Below are 21,702 nucleotides of genomic sequence, written 5' to 3'. Positions count from 1 at the left end.
AATTATGATGATGATCAGTGTGACACAGACTTTCATTAGAGACCTTACATGTCACCCTTTGGTGAACTATTGTGTACACATCAAACTCTAAGGATTCCTGTAACCCCTATGTACCCCCTCTGTGCCCTTTGCCAGTTGATATTAAGAGATTCCTGGGTCACAACCATGTTTACCACACTTCTTTGACCTCCCCTGGACTCTGTCCACTAATACATCTCCACTGGGACTGCTTTAGGCATTTTGCACTGCCTAAAGACCACTGTGTTTTGTAAGTGTTTTGGAATTATCACTTTGATTGCCCTGGAAGTTTAAAGCATCCACATTTTCAAAGTGTAAAGCCAAAACTTGAACTTTGATTTTCAGAAAAATGCATCATTCTTTCCCATATCAGAGTTCAATTCAAAATGTGATGGATCATTTTCCATAGATAATTTTTAATAATGTCCTCATTACAGTGGTGAATGAAGCTCATGCTCCAATATGTCTGTTAGTCTATAAGGTGCCACAGGACTCTTTGCTGCTCATTATAGTGGTGAATGAAGCATCAGTTGTTTATTATCTGGCAGACAACATGCTACAAGAGCGCTAGGCAATAACATGCTAAAGACGATTCAGGAATAAGTGATGAGGGAGCTTTTACGCTCCCACCTGCTTGATTACTCCACACAAATGGCTGAGAATGGGGCATTTAGATTTACTGTGTCTTGCATCTTTGTTCTGGTGACTGTTCGATTCATTGTCTTAGATTGGTTGTGTTCATTTACTTTCTTCAGTTGCATGTGTGAATACATGCACACAAAAAGCTGCAACATGGTTTAGCCAGCCCTCCCTCTGGCTGGACACTGCCCTTACCCTTCTGCTCTGTCTATGAAGGTTAATTTCTCTTTTGGACTGTAGTCAACACTCCTTGGTCCAGTGGGTGTGGTCCAGAGAGTGGTGCAGGAGAATGGCAGTCAAGGCTCTGGGATTCTACTGCCAGCTTTGCCTCAGACTTGCCTTTTTCCTTTTCTGAGCCTCAGTCTACCCATCTATAAGGCAGGTATAAAGATATTTACCTTTGTCATAGGGATGGTAGGAGGATTAATTCATGTTTGAGATAGATGAAAGCTGTGATAAAAATACAGATTATTACTGCATTGTTATTATTTTCTAAAGTGACTTAAAAACATAGACTATGCTAGCCACTTCCACGGTAATCCAGAGTGAATGCTCCACTATTGCCCCTTCAAAGATCCTGAGGTGAGGTGGGACTCAGGGAAAATCTGCTGGTGCTAGTGGTTGAAGTGCTACAGGATGTTATGGGTTCAGTTTCCACTTAAGTTTCATTTTTGTTTGTATGGATAGAGACTTTCAGACAGGATAGGAGCACTGCAACAAGGTACGTGCTTCCAGGTCCCCATCCAAAGCCCACGGAAATGAATGGAAAAAATGCCATTTGTTGGGTTAAAGTTCACTTACTCAGCAGCTGGATCTACCAAATATTTATTATGGCAAAACACTCAGAGTAGCGATCAGTTACTCACACATAGGAAGCTAATCAGGATGATCTCATCACAGTCACCTTCAGCACCAAACAATACAGCTTCAACCTCCCTTTATCACACCAACTTAGGCTATGTCTACACTGTGCACCGTACAGCAGCACAGTGCCGCTGTAAGGCATGCACCGTATCCGCTCTTTGTCGGCAGGAGAGAGATCTCCTGCTGACAAAATAAAACCACCCCCAATGAGGGACAGTAGCTTTGTTGGTGGGAGAGCGTCTCCTGCAGACACAGTGCTATCCACACTGGTGCTTTTCGTCGGTAAAACTTTTGTCAGTCGAGGTATGAAAAGTCAGAGGTGTGTTTTTTCACACCCTTGACCAACAAAAGTTTTAGCAACGCAAGTACAGTGTATACATAAGCTTAGTTATAACTTTTTGGGGTTTTTTTACACATATGTATTAGTCTCTCATTTCTCTGTTAACTCTCTTCTCCCAGCAGTGTAGGTTTAGTGTTAGTTCAAACCGGTCCTTTCTAACTTTTTAGTTATTTTATCTTTTCTTGCTCTCACAAACATGATTGCTCTGCAATTTGTTACTCATGTTCAACACTAAATACGATTATTCTGCAATTTATCAAACATGCACTTCTTACGCTTCTACTTATGGTTACGCTGTTAAATGTTATCAGAACAAACTCTTAAAATATACAGCAGGCTTCTGTCAGGCCTAAATATCACTTCACTCCCTCCCAACACCATTGACTTCAATAAGCTCTGGATCAGACCCCCAGTGAACACATGAGAATGCTCCAAACAGACAGACAGGGGCAAGCTCACTGAGCATGCACATACTACTGCAGGAGAGCTGCTATCAGGGCCAGCTCCAGGCACCAGCCCAGCAAGCAGGTGCTTGGGGTGGCCATGGGGAAGGGGCGGCATGTCTGTCTCTTCAGCGGCAATTCGGCGACGGGTCCCTGACTCCCTCTTGGAGCGAAGGAGCTGCCGCCGAAGACTGAAGCGGAGGCGGTAGAGCTCCCGCAGATTGTGATCGCGTTTTTTGGGGAGTTTTTGCTGCTTGGGGTGGCAAAAACCCTGGAGCTGGCCCTGGCTGCTATCACAAGTATTTTCGTCAAAGTGATATAGTCTAAGGTTAAGAGGCTGGGGGAGGATTCACACAGCACCTTCCTAAGTCCCCCCATTTCAGAGACCAAGCATATCAAACCTGAAATATCCCATGTCTATTAGGAGCTGGACAGTCCTGAGGTCAATTCCTTTCCCTGAGGTCTATCATATAGCATGACAGAGAGACAGTATTGCATGTTGTTTAATTCTCTTTGTGATCATTTAAGTCCCCCAGATCCCTTTGCCAGGAAATTCTGATGATTAAACAGCATACTGCAGGGAAACTATATTTAACACCTTCTTCTTTCTTTATTAAGATGTGTTACTAATAAATACTGGAAAATCAGTGTTAGTACAGCATCTGTAGATTAACATTAGCTTAGTCACATATTTTTATAAGGGGCCAAGGGCTGGAATTCAATCAATCACTTGAATTCACATGGCCCTCTTCATGGGAACGTCATGCTTTGCCAGTCAGAGCAAACAGAGGCAGCTCAAAAATTCATGGCCAAGATTTACACAAGTTGTTAGTGGATTTTGGATGGTTCAATTTTTGGATGCCCCCAAACTGAAGGACCTGACTTTCAGAAAGCCAGACCTCTTTAAAGCGTCTCAAATTTGGCCTCTCAAAATAAATTAGTTACTTCTGAAAATGTGGCCCTAGCTTTTAAACTTACATTTAAATGAAGGTAATGGTGCTACAACCATGTGGACAAAAAGTGTCTTCAGGTCCCTTGTGCCTGGATCACAGTTCTGGGAGAGGGGGAAACTTTTCCTTACTGCAAGAATATGTTTTTCTATCTACAGTGAGGCTAGCTTTGGAATTAGCATCTCACTCTGCCAGGTTGGGGAGCAGAAGGAGAAAAAAGGGGGATAATTGAACTGGGAACAGAAAGGGGGAAAACAATTATCTCCATTATATGGCTCTCTAGACCCTTCCTGGAAAGATCTTTGGGGCAGAGAGGGGGATGTAAACCCATGGCTACATGTATATAGCTGTCATAATCATGGACAGAGGGATCAGAGATAGAACTCAGGGCCTCTGACTCTAAAAAACACATGCTCCTACCACATGAACTAAAGGAGGATCTCTGTTACACATGCCTAGTATTGGGGTTGTTATCTCCTGTGGCCTCTAACGGCTTGAGAGCAACATGAGGAAGGTAAGAGAATTCTGGCGTTCACTGAGCAGGAGGGGGAGAAGCTTGAATTTCATGTGGCAGAAGAAGGAGCACAAGCACCATCACTAAGGCTCAAGAAGAAGGTGGATATAGTGAGAAGGTTGCAATAACCAAAAGTGGGAAATTATCAGAGCACACATTAAGGCAGTGTTTCCCAAACTTGGGACGCCGCTTGTGTAGGGAAAGCCCCTGGCAAGCCGGGGCAGTTTGTTTACCTACCGTGTCCGCAGGTCTGGCCGATTGCAGCTTCCAGTGGCCGCGGTTTGCCACTCCAGGCCAATGGGAGCTGCTGGAAGCAGCATGGGCTGAGGGATGTGTGGGCCAAGGGATGTACTGGCCGCCTCTTCCAGCAGCTCCCATTGGCCTGGAGCGGCGAACCGCGGCCATTGGAAGCCAAGATTGGCCGGACCTGTGGACGCGGCAGGTAAACAAACCGACCCAGCCCGCCAGGGGCTTTCCCTACACAAGTGGTGTCCCAAGTTTGGGAAACACTGCACTAAGGCTTGGGTAATAGGGATGGAAAAGCCCAGAGGAAGGTTGGGCAGCATCCTTCATTGCCTTGCATGTTGTGTAGCTATTTATACCTTTGCCATGTAGCTATTTAAATTGTGAGTTGGTACCATATTACACCAACTGGGTGTCGTGTGTAACCATTTCCCCCTAGGCAAAGTGAGAGCAATGCAGTGGAGCATCAGGCTCCTTGTTGAGAAAGGAATGACAGGATTTTGTGGGGCACTAGCTGTGAGAAGATAAAAAAAATGATACTAAGATTATAAGCGTGGGTGATGGGAAGGAGTGGTATGGTCAGAATTGGCAGAGAAAGGAGTGAGAGTTTAGCCACTACATTAAAAGGTGACCAAGAAAAAGAAAACAGCAATTTAGCAGGATACGTAGGTCTTTAGAACTGTCTGTAATTTTACTACCAGTGCATGAATGGATCAGACAATAAAATAGAACCTTGCAATCTTCATGTGACACGAATTTCTCCAACAATTGTTTTCTTCAGTGTTAATTTGAGGGGTTTTGAGAAACTAGCAGAATAAAATTTGTTGAATCAGAGTAAATGGGTGATTTTAAAAAAATCTTGTATTGATTCTTCCAGGGGAAAAACAGGACTGGTCAAAGGTTTAAACGTGGACTCATCTGGTACAAAGAGGCCTTCAAGGATACAAGGATGAATCTGTTTGACCATCAGATGTGGACACTGCCCAAAGAAGGCTGAAAACTCAATTAGCGAATGGGCCTGTTTACAAGTCTGGAATTCAGACTCCTAGCAGCTGACTGGACCTTGTAAGTAACCTTAACATTCTTTTTCATCAGTAATTTCTTTACTGAGAGGCATGAATTTAGAAGTATTATATTAAACTGCATTTGCACTGAGGGCTTGTCTACACCAGTGGTTCCCAATGTTTCCAGACTACTGTACCCCTTTCAGGAGTCTGATTTGTCTTGCATACTCCCAAGTTTCATATCACTTAAACTACTTGTTTCCAAAACCAGACATAAAAATACAAGTGTCACAGTACACTCTTAATGAAAAATTGCTGACTTTCTCATTTTTACCATATAATAAAATAAATTGATTGGAATATAAATATTGTACTTACATTTCAGTGTATAGTATATAGAGCAGTATAAACAAGTCATTGTCTGTATTAAATTTTAGTTTGTACTGACTTCACTAGTGCTTTTTATGTAGCCTGTTGTAAAAGTAGGCAAATATCTAGATGAGTTGATGTACCCCCTGGAAGACCTCTGCATACCCCCAGAGATATACATATCCCGGGTTGTGAACCACTTGTTTAAACTACTGCTTAAGTCAATGTAACTTACATCTTGCAGGGGTGTGAAAAAGTCACCCCCCTCAGTGATGCAAGTTACATCGACCTAAGTGCTGTTCACACTAGTGCTACGTTGGCAGGAGACGCTTTCCCACCAACATAGCTTCCGCCTCTTGCTGAGGTGGAGTTCTTCACCAGATGTGCGACAGTAGTAGCGCGGTAGTGTAGACTAACCCTGATTTTAAAATGCAGAGCAAAGGGGATTGGATGATTCAGGGGATTGTTAATGGAATACAGAGACTTCCACCTCTGAAGGCCTGTTCTGTTGCCCATTAAAGTGAATAGAAAGCCTCCTACAGCTTTGAATCAGCCATAAGTCAACACTTGAAATCTAGCTCAAGTTGACATTGGCTAAAAGTCCTTACCAACTGTTGGCCTACGTACTATGAACTGGTGGCATTGTTGTAGCACCAAATGGACAAGTTTCCACCAAAATCCACCAATAGAACTGATGTTTCTTGGCACCCTTAATGGCAGTCTCAGCAGAGAGGCCTGAGATTCAATGGACATGGAAATGAGACAATTCTGTCAACTGCAGTGTTGGTCCCTCTTGGGGAATGTCTGCCCTTCAATCTGGAGATGTAAGTTTCAGCTCAAGGAGACACACCTGCCCTAGCTCTGATCAAGCTAGTATACTAAGGGTAGAGGGTAGCTGCCGAGTATGTGCCTAGCATCTAAGATGAGTACATACGCAGGGAAGCTAGTCCCTACTGCCACCACAGCTACACTCTTTAGTGCGCCAGCTCAATGAGAACTAATGCAGGTACATTTCCTCAAGCTGAAATTTACACCTGCAGCTTGAAGTATAGATATGCCACTGCTGCCATCACATAAGTAACGAGAAACCTGTACAATAAGCCTAATATGCAGGGACTTGAACTAAAGTCTACGAAAGCAACTGGGACAGGAGTCTTTCCATTGATTCAATGGGCCTTCCATCTCTCTACCCAACGTGAAAGCTAGGTCATTGGGTAGAGAGAAGCAACTTCTAAATACAGTGTCACAAACACAAATGACTTTCTTTCTAGTTCCACATGCTATTGGCTGTGGAGTTCCGCCCCCCCGTCCCATTTGGTTCAATTCAGCGTTAAATCTAATACATTCGGGCATCTGCCTGGGTTAGGTCTTCACACTAGAAATAGGTTTCTATACAAAATATGCCGTTGGTATGATTGTTCATTTCTAAAACACGTTGGCCCATAACGTTGGCCCATAACGAGAGGCTAGTTCTACCATCTCCTTCACTTCTCCCAAAATTATGCTCAGTCTTTCTTTGTTTTTTAAATGGGAGGGTTTTACTTATCAGCATTCATTCATATTTTAAACATTGGATGTCTCTCTGTTTCAGTCTTTCCTCTGCCTTACTGATTATAAAGTCCTTGCTCTCTGTGTTTTCAGGGAATCGTCTCTCTCAGTTTCTATTTTCAGTTTATGATTGGTAAGGGTCTGATCCAAAGTTCATGGAAGTCAATGGGAATCTTTCCATTGATCTCACTGGGGTTTTGTTTCAAGTACTAACTCCATATGTGGGGAAGGTCTGCCTGACTTTTGTGTCTTGCACTGCAGAATGATATTTTGTGAAAGGAATCAACAGTACATCAGCTTCTTGGTTTTGACCTGCCCTTCCAGAAGTCTGTGCACTTTATTTTTAAGGGTTTGATTTAAGGGACATTTGAGTATTATTTGTTTTTCAGTAGGATTGTTTGTATCGTGGATCTCAGTGTCACTGTTTTTTGGGTCTCAGAGCAAAGCTGCATAGGAATGAAGCGTATAACAAATTTCAGGTGTGGGTCTTTTAGTGCTATATGATGAAGGGAGTGGGTGATTCTGTAAACTGAGACGGTAATAGAAACCATTTTAAATTGTTTGTTAATTAGACCACGGAATCCTTCTAGTTCTGCTCAGCATCCTTTGCTGGTAGTGTCCCAGAATGGCTTAGGAGCACAAGTCCTTTTGGTTTTTCTCTTGTCTCTGTGCATTTTCCTAATGGCACTTTTGCTCCTAAGTCTCTTGGACAATTTTGAAAAAATCCCACTCCCTCTGAATGTGTAGTACTTGTTTGCAGAAATTCATGCTGTTTCTCCTAGGGCTTTGTCCTTTTTGGTACAATCTGCAGCTGATCCTCAGACTTCTCTTGTATAACAGAATTAATTGAATTATACTATTGAATAATTTTAGTGGTGTTTTTATCAATGGGTTGCATTTATCTCGTGGTTTCTTTATGGTGTAGAAGACTCACAGAGCTTTTCCTTATACAGTAATACTTTTACAGTCAATTACAATACAGTAATTCATTTTATGCAGTAAGCTAGAGCTTGCATCTCAGTATAGATTTGCTCCACACATAAAGAACCTACATAATAGCACCAGTTGGAAAGAAGCCTATCGTTACAGCTTGTTATCTATGAGAGTTTTCTCTACAGCCTCAATGAGAAATTAGGAAAGGAGCTGTCATTAGCCACTATAGTTTTATCTGCAAATTCAACAGAGTCCAAGTGATAGAAAAAGGTTGTCTGTCCTTTCTCGAGCTTTGTGAGCTTTTCCACTGCATAAATAGCCTAAACTTTAAGGGATCATTCTTCAGTAAAAGAGAGAGCTTCCACTTCATCCCGACATGCGGGATATGGGATCCTAATTCCAGCTGGTATCAATAGCATAGTGATCATAAAACTTACCCGGTGTCTAAGAGAGATGAAAGTTTATCCACCAGTGAGAGTCTGGTTACTGCACATTACTTCTTCCAGGGGTGTACTCTTTCTGGGTATCATTGGGAACAAAGGCTTCCACATCAGAGACACCTTTATGGCTGCATAAAAACAACAGCTGCCTAAGAGGATGTGAACTCACAGCTGCAAGTCTCGTGTGGGCTTATTGGTCTCCCATCTGTTTCTTTCAGGTCAAGAGTGCCCCTGGCTACTGGTATTAACTATGCACTTATGCTTTTAAGTGCACACAGAAGCAGACTCCTAGGCCACTGGCTCCTCCTATTTGCATGTCAGTCAATGATGCTGATAACTTTTCAGCCTATGAAATCAACCAGAAGAGTATATGCTTCTGTTGGCATCTTCATTTTAATGGAAAAGAATCTTTGCATTCTGACTTAATGCTGGGTTTTGTGAACAAGCAACGTCCTCACCCCATTCTAGCACAGAAGAAACACACACTGGGTTAGAACTTGATTCTGCAGACACTTATGCACATGCTTAACTTTAAGCATAAAGTGAGCGAGCTCGGTGTAGCTCAAAAGCGTCTCTGTTTCACCAACAGAGGTTGGTCCAATAAAAGATATTACCTTAGCCACCTTGTCTTTTTCATATCCTGGAACCAACATGGCTACAACAACACGGCATATAATTAAGCATGTGAACAGTGGGACTACTTGTGCTTAACTTAGTGCCCAAATTCACCCTTTTCCTAGGCTGTGTTTGTTAACTGTTGAAATAACATAATAAGATTCAGCCTAAACCACCCCCCAGTGCAAGTTCTGGGGTTCCACATCCTCCCTTTCTGTCTTGAACCAGTTTCCTCTGCCCACTCTCACTTCCCAGAGTGGAGTTAATTAGCTGAATTTTCCACAGTGACTCAGGAGCAATCAGTATTTTCAAAAAGTCCCAATACATGCTAAGAGGGTGAGTTAACAGAACAACTATGCCTGCCTAGTCTACCTTGAGGCAACAAGAACTCTATGGCCAGCCTCATCTCTCAGGTCTATTGAGAGGAGCTTTCCCATTGGACAAACTTTGGAAAAGAAGATCCTAAATATGAAAATTGATAATGATGGTATGTCTGATTCAGTTCTGGCGTAAGCAGATGCAGCTTCCAATGATATCAGCAGGAGTTGCACTGGCTTACACTAGGACTGAATTTGGCCCTGTATTTCTAAGAACCCAGCCCTGTCCCTGCCCTCGTACGCATTTCCTTAATTCCTACTGATGACTCTGTTTCAGTTTTGATCCATGTGCCAGACAATGCAATGCAAGCCCGCTGTCTTACAAGCCTAACAAAGATTTTTTTTTACTTGGACTCTCCTGCCTAGATGATGCACGGCCACCAATGAACAAAGAGGAAAAGGTCTCAGCTTCTCTCCTCACCATAGCAACCAAACACATCATGCACCAAACACTTTTCTGTTTCATAAGCTGGTTGCCATGGCAAATTACTTATGTCAGAGGGGAACAGGAAGCATTCTGTGTTCTCTAAAGATAACAAAACAAATGTTTAAACTTTATTTATTAGTTCAATTTTTGCCATGTTGCAAGTGACCCCTAAGCTCTGAGGAGACCCACGTCAGTGAAGTGGCCACAGTCTTCTGAATATATTAAAGGTACCCATGATTACTAATGTGCATCTGCAGGAGAGTTGGATTCAGGGAACCTAAGTTATCTGGGAAGAATAGCAGCAAAATGATATTGGGGAGTCTGGCATTTTCATCAGGGAGACCAGTTTTCTCAGTATGCTCCGGAGGAGGAAGTTCTGAAACCAAGCAAGGCACGAAGCTGCACTGACATTAAGAATGGGTCGGACCAAAGGTCCATCTAGCCCAATATCCTGTTTTCCAACAGTGGCCAAAGCCACGTGCCCCAGAGGGAATGAACAGGTAATCATCAAGTGATCCATTCCCTCTCGCCCATTCCTAGCAACATTCTCCTCTCCTTCCCACCCCCGCAGATGCCCCAGGGAAGCCCTGATTTCAGTTACACAGAAGATGGCTAGGCACACTTTGAGAAGGGACCAAATGAACCTGTGGTAAGAAAAGGATGGAACCAAGGAAATGAGCAGCAATGTTCTGCTACCTAAAACAACCCAAGCTAAGCAAAGTTAGCCATGATGACCCACAGTGCACCTCAACCTTAAATTGTTCCTAGGAGACAGTAAAGGATTCAGTCCAGCTACTTGCAATCTAGATGCAAATGGCATCAATAATTCTCGTCAGTGTCCAGGACAGGGGGGCAGGCTTTGAGCTCCTTTACAACAGTGTAAAGTCAGCCTAACTCTATTAACTTCACTGGAGTTACTCTGGATTTACATTGGTGTAACCAAGGGCAAAATCTGGACACACTCACACTTACATCCCTTGGAATCTAGCAAGTTGTGGTGTTTGCTATGTCAGTGAGAAAGTTATCATGGAGAAACAACTTCTGTGATTAGCTGAAGGGCAGGGCATGGGGGAAGGATAGTGCAGACTTCAACTTGGCTGATTCCTAGGTTTCTCTAGTGGAAATAGATAAGTCAAAGGTACACCCTGCAGAATTATTTAGGATGATCTTCATCTATGATGGGACTTAAAGACCATTTTTAAATTGTACCGTGTGTGAAGGTTACTCTGACATAGGGTGGAAATCATGCCAAGCTACCTCAGGATACTTACATGCCTGTTTAAGGCAGAGCATAACTAAGGAATGACAGATCTAACGAATTTTTTTTAAGTTACTCTTAGTGCTAGTGAAGTATAATCATGCTGTCCCAAGACTAAACATCTGCTTGTCCAACATGCCACTCCTGGGTGGGTTGTTAGCAGAGAATATCATACTGGGGCGTTGTGGATCCTACAGCATACGTGGGAGTAGAAGACCCAATCCTTTTTGCAAGAGGCTGATATCTTCTATTTATCCAGAGAACACATACAACATGGGCAGCACAGGTGTAAATGTCCCTACACTGCCTGGCCAGAGTACCTCAGTACCAGTGGGACCACTTGTAGGAAGGTGGTTGCACACTCATTCTGTACTTTCCTCCTTTCTTGCCACTGGCATAACCAGCATCCATTTTGGCAGTTATGGTGGTTGCTTTGTAAACTGAATAGTTATTGACGAGGAACAGGATTGAGGTCATCAAGGCAAAAACTTAACCATGAGATGGTAATGATTTTCACTGACTGTAGACCATCTCCAGGTGACCAGTGATAATGGAAGTACAGCTATCACTGGTCTGCTGATACAGCCATTGTGCACTATACTGTGCAGTGAGACAACAGATCTGAATCTACACTGGCAAAATTCAGGACCTGTAATTCACCACCAGGGCAGCTCCATTGTTGGCAGCGACTTTCAAAGCTGTACATCAGACAGTTGCACATGTGTTTTTACTAGGGCTGTCAAGTGATTTAAAAATTTTAACAATATGATTAATAGTAGAATACCATTTATTTAAATATTTTTGGATGTTTTCTACATTTTCAAATACATTGATTTCAATTACAAACACAGAATATAAAGTCTACCGTGCTCACTTTGTTTATTTTTTATTACAAGTATTTGTACTGTAAAAAAAAAGTATTTTTTTCAATTCACCTATTACAAGTACTGTAGTGCAATCTCTTTATCATGAAAGTTCTACATTTGTAAGTTTAATTATGTACCAAAAAAACCTGCCTTAAAAAATAAAACAATGTAAAATTTTAGACCCTGCAAGTCCATTCGGTCCTACGTCTTGTTCAGCCAACTGCTCAGACAAACAAGTTTGTTTACATTTGCAGGAGATAATGCTGCCCGCTTCTTGTTTACAATGTCATGTGAAAGTGAGAACAGGCATTCACATAGCACTGTTGTTGCCAGCGTCGCAAGATATTTATGTGCTAGATGCACTAAAGATTCATATGTCCCCTTCATCCTTCAACCACCACTCCAGGGGACACGTGTCTATGCCAATGACAGGTTCTGCTCGATAACAATCCAAAGCAGTGCAGACCAATGCATGTTCATTTTCATTATCTGAGTCAGATGCCACCAGCAGAAGGCTGATTTTCTTTTTTGGTGGTTTGGGTTCTGTACTTCTCACATCGGACTGTTGCGCTTTTAAGATTTCTCAAAGCATGCTCCATACCTCATCCCTCTCAGATTTTGGAAGGCATTTTGGAAGGCACTTTAAATCTTGGGTTGAGTGCTGTAGCTATCTTTAGAAATCTCACATTGGTACCTTCTTTGTGTACCTACAAATCTGCAGCGAAAGTGTTCTTAAAATGAACTACATGTGCTGGGTCATCTTCCGAGACTTCTGTAACATGAAATATATGGCAGAATGCAGGTAAAACAGAGCAGGGGACATACAATTCTCTCCCAAGGAGTTCAGTCACAAATCTAATTAACACATTTTTTTTAACAAGCATCATCAGCATGGAAGCATGTTCTCTGGAATGGTGGCTGAAGCATGAAGGAGCATAAGAATGTTTAGCTTATCTGGCATGCAAATATCTTGCAATGCCGGCTACAAAAGTGGCATGCAAATGCCTATTCTAACTTTCTGGTGACATTGTAAATAAGAAGAGGGCAGCATTCTCTCTTGTAAATGTAAACAAACTTGTTTGTCTTAGTGATTGGCTGAACAAGAAATAGGACTGAGTGAACTTGTAGGCTCTGGAGTTTGACATTGTTTTGTTTTTGAGTGCAGTTATGTAACAAAAAATCTACATTTATAAGTTTCACTTTCATGACAAAGACTGCACTGCAGTACTTGTATGAGGTGAATTGAAAAATACTATTTAATTTGTTGATAATTTTTACAGTACAAATATTGGTAATAAATATACACTTTGATTTCAATTACAATACAGAATACAATAAATATGAAAATGTAGAAAAACATCCACATTCTTTAATAAATTTCAATTGGTATTCTATTGTTTAACAGTGCGATTAAAACTGCGATTAATCATGATTAATTTTTTTGAGTAAATCGCATGAGTTAACTGTGATTAAGTGACAGTCCTAGTTTTTACCTCTGTCTCATGCAGCCATAATCTGAGCAGGGATAGATAGGACAACACTAAAAATGCCCAAGCTTCCACCAACAGAACTGCACCACTAGTGAATTTTGCGTCCCATTTCCCCTAGAATAGATGATGCCATGCTACAGAGACTAGTGGAGCTGATATGTTACAAAGGAGACAGTCTTTCTTCTATAACTCTGGCAGAAGCAGTGACTATTTCCTCTTTAGGCTCTTGCTCTGGCATATTAATAAAATCAAGTGAATGCCAGGATGATAGAAGTCCTTGAGTTATACCTCCCTACTGCATAGATAATCACGATAGTGGTCAGGAAGGCAGACGAATGAATGGGTAGACATTGGTATTCTCTGTCCACAGGGCACGGTTCTCTTTAATTTGAGATCATGGGAGCATGCTGAAATGCTCCCCATTTCTCCCCCTTTATGTTCTCTCATATCAGTAGGCCCCATGTCTAACCAGCCTCCCTTCCAGTTGAGGAGCACAGCCCTATACTTCATCTTAGCTAGCCAGTGCCACTGCAGGTTTGGTTGGAAAGGTTTCTAGAAAGCTGCATACCCTGCCCTCTGCAGTCTAGGGCTCTTCCAGTGGGGTCGCTCATCAGCAAGAGCACCTCCTCTTGGCCAGACATGGTACAGCAGCCTCTTCAACTCTGGCCCCCTCTGTCAACAGTCCCTCCAAGCCTCTGGTGGTTTGCCCCTTCTCACAACTCAGCCCTCCATCCAGGTACTTATAGTCTCTGTCCCTTCCAGAGTGGTAAGGAGTCCAACAAAGAAGTCTAATGACCTTCTGCCAGCTTTTCAGCCCCACCCTGGACTCAGTAGTCCTTGTCCCCTTGCATCAGGGCAGCTTTTACATCTCTTTTCCACGTAGCTGGTAGGAAGAGCCTCCTGTAGTCCTCTGGGTTCCAGCCCAGGCACCCTGTTTGAAGCAGCTTAGCCTGTTTCTTCAGGCTCATTGCTGCTTCCCTGGGCCACTTCCTACCTTCATCTGCCTCCCAGCCCCTTTCACAGAGAGATTCATTCTAGTGCTTTGTCCCTGGACGGTCCAGCTGCTTCCTGCCAGCTTACATTTGATGCAAAGCCATCCCCTTCTGCCTGGTCCATAAGCTTTTATCCTAGCTCTTGATAGTCCACCAGTAAGCTGCAGCTGAGGAGGTATTTATTCTGTCTCTTAACTTCTTAGTGGCTATGGCAGGATAAGGTTTATATACCTCACCATAGTTCTACAAAGAATGTGCAAACTGCATCTGATATCTGATTGATGGCTGGTGAGGTTTCAGACCAGTTAATATTACTGAACAGGTATTCACATCATAGAAACCATCATCAAGGCGCCCTTGTTGGCAGTCTCACTATGGCCAGGTCTACACTATTACTCCTGGGGGAATTCTGCATCACTGCACGTGCACAGAATTCATGGCCCCCACAGATTTCTTTGCTTACCCGCAGAAAAATGACTTCTGTCGGGGAAGTAAAGGGAAGTCACAAGAGCGGTCATACACCCAGTACCTGGCAGTGCAGACAGGTTGGTTTGGGCATCCAAAGCAGCTGGTAAATACACAAATCACTACTTGGGAGGAGCGGGGGCTGGGTAGTCATGTATGTGGGAGAGACAGAGACACTCTATCCCTCTTGCTAACTCTTGCAGCATGATCAGCATGGAGGGGCAGGGTTTGGGGGGTATTTCTGAAAAGGTAGGTGTGGGGCAGGCTCTGTTGCCTCAGGGAGAGGAGAATGTAGCAGCCTGCCTGCTTAATGAATTGTTCCCATTGTTCTTAGTGAATTCCCTCAGGAGTATAAAATAGGTGTAAACATTTTAAGGCTCCATTACATTGCCAGAGTGGTGTAAAGGAACCGTATTGTAAAGAACAGTATGTCTGCATAAATGCTTATGGTGCTTTAATGACTAAAACTGGTCTACATTTCGACAGGAAATTTTTTCAGTCCAAAATGTGCTCCATGAACTGTTTGCTACTGATCTTTTTGGAGATGGTCAGTAGCCAGTATAAATTGCGAGTTTAAGTCCCCAGCCCTCACTTGCTTTTCAGGTGCCCATGATGACTAATAACTAGATGTAAAGAGTCAATACTAGCTATATTACTATTAGACAGAGGGGGTTTGATGATTTCCACCAATGCTAGCCACTCCTATTCTCCATCCATTGTATTGTAGTTTAAATAAATTACCAAAATAGTTGAAACTAGCAGGATTATACGATATCATTTTGTCAAAAAACATGCAGAATTTTAAAATAGTGTTCAGAATTTTTAGGGGTTTTTTTGTTGCAGAATTTTTAGTTTTTTGGCACAAAATTCCCCCAGGAATAACACTATAAACTTACATCTGTATAACTACATTATGAAAAATCCACACCCCTGAGCGACAGTTATACTGACCTAAGCCCTGCTGTAGACAGCGCTGTGGTTCTTCCATCAACATAGCTACCGCCTCTCACAGAAGTGGATTAACTATGTCCACGGGAGAAGCATCTTCACTGAAGCACTGCTGGAAGGTTTTAAGCATACCTTGCCCTGTGAGTAGAGAAGCCCAGGAGTGTCCTAGCACAGGGACTGAAATACCCTAAAGCACTAACTGGCAGAGCAGCATGGGAGTTGCCCAGGCCCTTTATGTTCTGTGGCTAAACAAAAGACTCCATCCTCCAGGGTCATCAAACAGACCAACACCTTTCACCAGCATTAAATCCAAGTTACAAAGAAGTGAGGGAGGCTGGCAACACAGGATGCCTTGTTGCTGCAAATATAAAAGGCCAGCTCTTCAGCTGGTGTAAATCAGCACAGCTCCTGAAGTCAGTGGAGCTAGGCTGCCTTACGCCTACTGAGGATATGGCCCTAAATGTGTTTTTATTTAAAAAAAAATAGAAGTGGGAGGAGACCAAGACTTATTAAACAACGTCTAGGTCTGTGGCTGGACCATTTGTGTTATCATCCTGATGTGTGGTTATCACTCACCATTAGCTGACCAAGTTCTTAGAGCAGCAGCCTAGAAACAATCAATACTCCCTAATGCCTCTCTAGTCCACGGGCTGACACCACAGGTTGAGCTAGGCGCTAAAAATAAGGGCTAAACAGCAATTCCCCCCCCGCTACTGCGCCGTCCTCCAACCCCCAGCCCTCCCAGTGCCCCCGCGGAGGGGAAGGGAGGTGCCTTTAGCGTCGGTGACTGACGCGGCCCCCAGCCCACCAGGAGGCCCGGGGCTGTGCGCCGGGGTGCCCGGGCTGGCGCGCAGCGCCTATCAGCGGCGGCGGGAGGCGGTGAGTGACTGGTGGGCGGGGAGCGGAGCCTGGGCGTGTACCGCTCGCTGCTGCCGGGGCTCGCCGAGCGGCCTCTGGTGCACACACACGTACATTGTCCGAGTGCGCTGCCGCCGCCGCAGCGAGAGAGCGCCCAAGGGCTCGGTGCCAATGCGGGGTGGGCGCTGCAAGCTGGGGGCTTCTCCACCACCCCAGTGGAAAGTTCACCTTCGCCTGGGCCCGCCGCACCATTGATCCAGAGCGGCCGCCGCCGGGGAGGGAGGCAGGACCTGCGGCTCTGGCCGGGAGGGGGGATTTTTTTTTTTGCCTTTTCCCTCCAAACTTTGTGTGCGCACCTCCCGCAGAAGCCCCCTGCCCCCACCGAGGATTTGCCTCTCCCCCGCTCTCTGCCGTGCAAGGAAAGCCGCCGGGGCGGGCGAGAGCGCTGGTAAGTGCCCCCCATCCCCTTCGCTTTGGGGGGCTTGGAGGTGGCGCCGCAGCCCCGGGCGTTGTTTTTGTGGGTGGTTTCCAAAGTACGGGCAGCGGCAGGAGGAATGGGCGGCCGGGGGGTTGATCTCTGCCTGTGCCCCCTCCCTCCCACGCAACCCCCCGGGAATGCACAGGGCGGCGGGCGTGCAGCAGGCACTGCAGTGGCACGGGCAGCGTGTCCCAGGGAACATGTGTGCGCGGTAAGGACTGGTGGCTGCAACCGGGCATTGCAGAGCAGAACTGGCTTTCCTGAGCAGGAGGCGGTGGCTGCTGCTGCTCGGGGGGTCGCTCGCTGGAGCTCCGTTGATCCTGCACCAGTTGTGATAGTAGGCTCCAAAGTGAGCTGGGAGGATCAACCCATCCCTCTCTGGAGTCGGAAAGCAGGTGTCTTTGATAAAAGTGTGTGTGGGAGGAAGTAAGAGGGGAAAATGGTCCATGTGTGCCTGCCTGGATGCATCAGTTTGGGAGGGAGCACTTGCATAGGAGGGAGGAGGAGGGGGTTCTGTGTTCAGAGCTATGCTTGTGAGGGGGCAGCAGCAATGGTAGGGGTTACATCTGTTTGGGGAGAAGGGAGACAACAGTGGGTTGTGTCTGGGAAGGGGCCTCTGGGTTGGTGTGGAAGAGTAGCTTTGGCCTTGGGTGTGTCAGGGGCTGCACCTGGGTGGAAGAAGGTAGTGAGGGGAGAGGGGGTAGCCACCTGTTGGTGTTTGTGTGGGGAGGCTGCAGTTTTTCTTCCCATGATTCTCTGAGCGTTTGCAAATTTGTTCTCCCTCCATCCCCCAAAAGCTTTCACCCTTCCCCTTGATTTTCAGACCCTCTTGTTTTGTGAAAATCAGGCCCCAGCAGCCTGCTCCGGAGGCCACCGCGGTGGTCCTCATACCTTCAGATTTAAAAGCCTATGTGCTAGCGGAGGGAGATGATGGCATTCATGTATGTGTCTAGGCTGTTCGGCAATGGTATAGATTTCTCCTCATGTATGTCCCAGCCCAGCTGCCCTCTTTCTGCTGTGGCACTCCACATCCCTCTGCACCTTTTGCACCAGGGAGGCAGAGGCAATAGGATCTCAGGGCACCAGCTGATGACTTCTGTGCTATCTTCCTTTCCGGTTCTTCTCCTTCCCCAAAATGTGACGGGACTTCCAAACGGGAAGGGAAGGGATGGGGGAGAATCACCTGCTGGCCTGCTCTCCCAGTCTTACAATGACTCTGCTTTCTGTAAACACTTCCTGCCAGTCCAGAAAACATGGGGAAATAAATGGGAGGGGCTCTGCATCCTCCAGGAGAATACCACAGCCTGCTGTCACGTTTCCCTTTCCTATTTTTTTCCCTGCGCTCTCGTTTTTCATCTTTCCCAGATCCCTTGGTATCGCTATACTGATGCCTACAGTGATATCACTGTCAGCAGCAGCTTTAGGGAGTGGTCTATGATGATAGCACAGCAAGACTTCTAATAGCTGAGCCTGGGTGGCCACTGTTCTTTCAGTTGTCATGTGCCACTGAATTGGTGCAGTAATAATAACGCCTCTGAGTGCCTTTCGTTCCAGAGAGTCCAGAAACCCGTTACAAGGCAGGGTCTAAAACAGAAATACAGAGGGTGGGAGAGCAGAAGAGAGGAGTCTCTCTAGGATCCTTCCTCCTTCCAGGGTGTGTCTTGCTTTCTAGTCTCAAGTATTATACCGTGGCCACACGCAGGTAGAGGAGAGATGGACACATCTGCCAGTGCAGTGTCACTTGAGAATAATGCCAGGAGAGCACTTTATAGTGCCAGGGTGAGGCTTGCTGTCTCTGCAATTGGGAGGGAAAGCCAAATGGACGTCCGAGCTGGGGTTAGCAAACTCTGAGTGGCTGATGGTCAGCTCTTGAAATGCCTTGTGCAGTGTTGTACATCACAGTGGGGCACATGCTGGGGTTCTGAGGCTGAGATTTTCAAAGAAGCCTAAGGGAATTAGGTGCTGAACTCTCTTAGACCTGGCTTACACTCACAGTTGTCCACTACAGGTGTGCTTTTAAATGGACTTAAACAGGCAGAAACACTTGAGTGGATACACTCTTTGTATTGGGCTAGGGTGACCAGATGTCCCAATTTTTATAGGGACTGTCTGGATTTTACAGTCTTTTTTTCTTATATAGGCTCCTATTACCCCTCCCCCCACCCTGTCCTGATTTTTCACATTTGCTGTCTGGTCACCCTATATTGGGCTGAGCTTGTCTTATATCAATTTAGCTCGCGTTGGTAAATTTTATAGGTGTGAGCAAAGTTGATATAACCCGTTTTAAACTGATAGAACGGGCGTAGGCAACCTATGGCACGCGAGCCGAAGGCAGCGCACAAGCTGATTTTCAGTAGCACTCTCGCTGCCCAGGTCCTAGCCACTGGTCCAGGGGGCTCTGCATTTTTAACTTAATTTTAAATGAAGCTTCTTAAACATTTTAAAAACCTTATTTACTTTACATACAACAATAGTTTAGTTATATATTATAGACTTTTATAGAAAGAGACCTTCTGAAAACATTAAAATGTATTACTGGCACACGAAACCTTAAATCAGAGTGAATGAATGAAGACTCCGCACACCACTTCTGAAAGGTTGCCAACACCTGTGATAGAAGCATGTCCACAAGGGGTCTGCCCTGGTGTAACTGAAGAGTTATTAAAGGAGTCTTAGGCCCCTTTGAAAACCACAGCCTAAATGCACAAAATAAGCAAGAAAATTACAGGCCCAAGGGGGGACTGGTTGGCTCCAGCGGTTGGTGTTCAGATACACAGATCCTTTATATGTCTAAGACCTTGTCTACACAGGGGTTTTAGCCAACGATGTTGCACTGCTTCAACATCCCCGCCCCGGCAGAGATGCCTTGCATTTGTGTAAACAATGACTTGCATTGGTGCAGCGTATGAGGTCATAGAGTTTAAGGCCAGAAGGGAACACTAGATCATCTAGTCTGACCTGTATATCACAGGCCACCAGTATCCACCCACTAAACCTAACAACTAAAACTAGACCAAAGCGTTACAGTCCATAGGACACGACTATAATGTGCCACAGGCAGAGAGGAAGAGGGACTGAGGTGACTAGTGCCAGAAGCCTCTACAATGGCATGGAATTGTCTGAGAGAGAGGGACCCAGTTAATCCTGGCAAGTGATTTGCACCCTATACTGCAGGGGAAATGGGGTGACGGGGTGTGGGGGGCCTCCAAGATCATTGCCAATCTGACCTGGGGGAAAATACCTTCCTGACTCCATATATGGCAATCAGTTAGACCCTGATCATGTCAGCAATAACCAGCCAGTTAAGCATGTGACCAAAGGAATGCTCAGTGCCACCCGAGAGCCCTGGCCCATCCAGTCAAATGTCCTATCTCTTGATAAGGTCATTTCTGTTGCCTCAGAGGAAGGAGACCAAACTGCTACCTACTTCCACGAATACACGGGGTGGGGTAGGCGGAAGAGGAGAATCCCTTCCTGACCAGGGTAGATTGATTTAACTCACCCAGTGGAAAGTCTTGATTTAAATCATCAATTTTAATCAGCTTTTCCATTTGGACTTCATTTATGTCCTAAAGAAAGATTCATTCTCATTGATGGATATCACTATTAAAACATGTTGATTTACAACTAAATAGAGCCTTTACACTAGATTTGGTACATCTTTTTGCTATCTAGGGAGTTACACTATAACTACACTTATTTAAGCAAGTTACGTACCTTAATATTTTCAGATTCTTCATTGTATATTTTAAGTAAGTTAGAAAATGGTGAATGATATATTGCTTATTTACTAGATCATTAACTTTCTGCTTGTGATTTGTGTAGAGCTGCATTAGGATGGTCAGTGGAATTTAATTACACACAAAACAGCATGTAAAATTTATTTCTATTAAAACAACTGTAAATGTTTTGAATACATAAACTTCTGTTATCAAAATGTGTTTCACATTTACAACTTATTTATTAAACAGAGGTGTTGATTGTAGTCAGTGGATTAAACTAATCAGTCCAGGTCAGCCTGGGAAAATTTTCAAATATGCCTAAGTGAAAGTGACTGAAGCTTAAATTCCTACTCACCTAAGTCTCTTGAAAATGAGTTTCCCAAGATACTTAGGCTGTCCTTCAAACTTTTAAAACTAGTAGATCTCATCCCCTCCCTCTTTGTTCATAGACTGGAAGAGAGACAAGTTTTCCTACTTTTTTCAACTCTGTATTGATTTCTCAGCTTTGAATGAATTAGTCCAAATGAAGAAAATATTTTTCTGTGCCTGCAGAGGCAGCTACTGCTGTCAAAAGCTAGTTTAGCACTTCAAGAAACTCTCATTCCAGGTGCTTAGCTAATAACTTCCACCAGTTCAGTAGTGCGACTTTCTTTAAAACATCAGCAAGCATGCATGTACTGCTTGAATGTTTCACCCCCAGCCCTGAAATTTATTATGGTTGGCACAATTGATGGGTGATTAGATGCCCATGTCATAGCAACAGCATCTTCAGCAGTTAGACATCTATCCTGATGCTATGGGTTGAGAATATTGGCAAGAAAATGAGGTGGAGTAAGTGCTCGATCCATCTGCTGCTTGCTATTTAACTTTGTTGTTGGGTAGTTTTTTCTCCAGTATCTTT

General features: G+C 44.4%; 1 protein-coding gene and 1 long non-coding RNA gene across 5 annotated transcripts in view; one reads left to right on the top strand and one right to left on the bottom strand.

Annotated features, from left to right (window-relative positions):
• Positions 1–421: 421 nt before the first annotated feature.
• Positions 422–16,466, bottom strand: LOC116820758 (uncharacterized). The gene is made up of 3 exons (XR_004372719.2): positions 16,320–16,466; positions 8,303–8,433; positions 422–1,107 (listed from the first exon to the last, which is right to left on the bottom strand). It is a non-coding gene; the product is annotated as an uncharacterized LOC116820758 (long non-coding RNA).
• Positions 16,467–16,632: 166 nt separating this feature from the next.
• HRAS (HRas proto-oncogene, GTPase) overlaps positions 16,633–21,702 on the top strand; it is a 76,187-nt gene continuing 71,117 nt past the window's right edge. For 3 of the 4 annotated variants that reach the window (XM_032773425.2, XM_032773423.2, XM_075065061.1), the window contains exon 1: positions 16,693–17,049. The gene's annotated coding sequence lies outside the window, so the exon portion shown is untranslated. Of the gene's footprint in view, positions 17,050–21,702 lie in introns of all 4 variants that reach the window. The other variant, XM_075065062.1, reaches the window with a different exon arrangement.

Source organism: Chelonoidis abingdonii, chromosome 4 (genome assembly GCF_003597395.2).
Source record: "Chelonoidis abingdonii isolate Lonesome George chromosome 4, CheloAbing_2.0, whole genome shotgun sequence".
NCBI classification, from domain to species: domain Eukaryota; kingdom Metazoa; phylum Chordata; order Testudines; family Testudinidae; genus Chelonoidis; species Chelonoidis abingdonii.
Note: the sequence above shows the minus strand (reverse complement) of the source record. Positions and strands in the feature narration are given on the sequence as shown.